Here is a 1,395-nt window from a genome sequence, read left to right as displayed (position 1 = left end):
AGGGGTTGTATTTCATCAATACCGTTATTGCACGTGGATGTGGTGCGTCGACGCGACACAGAATTAAAACATGTACCAAATTTCTTAAAGTAATGTTTTTAAAAAAATATTTTTAAAGGACAGACACACAGACAGATACAACACAAAGGGTTAGTAATGACGTAGGGGCAACTAGCGGCGCTCACTGTTACGGGGTGCCCATTGGCAGGATCGAATCGAAATCGGGTCGGTTCGGATCGGATAATGACAGTTCTACCCAGTGCCCATTGGGGGATCGGTTCTCTTATACGGGGTGCTCATTGCGGATGGGATCGGGTCAGGTCGGGTCAGGTCGGGGGCGATCGCCCCACTTGTCGCCTGAAAACAAACGCGTTTATCTTTGAGGCGACAAGTCGGGCACGATCGGCTTGTTCCACGATAGCCGCTTCGCGCTCTAAATCTGGCTAGCAAACCGCCCCGATCAGACCTGATCCCCCAATGGGCACCCCGTATAACAAAAACCAATCGCCTGAATCAAGGCCTTGAAAGCCAACGTGTTTGGTTTTTAAAGGTCACCTTCGGCATCGTTCGGTTTGTGCAACGATGGTCGTTTTTCGCCCTCAATCTGGCTAAACCCGCCTACCAAATCAAACCGAAGGCAGACACTATTCGAAGACGTCTCCGGCGAGCACCCAGGAACTATTCGGAGACGCACTCCCACACACAGATGCACCGCTTTCGTGGGGTGTTCAAACTTCGTTTTATTTGCTGCAGATCACACATATAGCCACTAAAACATTCGCAAATCAATTATTTTCAAGAAAATTTTAAACTTAACTGCAAGAAATCCAATTATGGGTTAATCCTGTAACTCCCCCAGATTTTTGTTACTTAGTCTAGAGGCACAAAGCATTTTGATTGGTCTATTTCCGTCCGGTGGAGCCGTCTCCGAATACATACTGCGCAAACCGAACCGACTGTGCCAGTGGGCACTGGGTAGGGCATACTTCGAATAGACCTTTCCTGGTTGTGTAAGAGTTGACCCAGATGTTAATTAAAGAAAAGAAAAGATGGATCTTATGGTTTAAAATCTAGTATGTCGCCGTCGAGTTCAGTCGATTTGAGTCAAAATGGTAGCTTTCCATGAAGGAATATCTGGCTCGCCCTGAATCAAATGAAATCGATTGGCATGTGTGCAGGTGGGCCTAATTCTACTATAGTCTCAATAGTAAAGATAGGATCTCGATTTGAGACTCAGACTCCATTTTAAACTATCTATCTATCTATCTATCTATATATCTATCTATCTATCTATCGATCTATCTATCTATCTATCTATCTATCTATCTATCTATCTATCTATCTATCGATCTATCTATCTATCTATCTATCTATCTATCTATCTATCTATCTATC

Source organism: Aplysia californica, unplaced genomic scaffold (assembly GCF_000002075.1).
Source record: "Aplysia californica isolate F4 #8 unplaced genomic scaffold, AplCal3.0 scaffold00381, whole genome shotgun sequence".
Taxonomy (NCBI): Eukaryota; Metazoa; Mollusca; class Gastropoda; order Aplysiida; family Aplysiidae; genus Aplysia; species Aplysia californica.
This window is presented reverse-complemented; position numbering follows the sequence as displayed.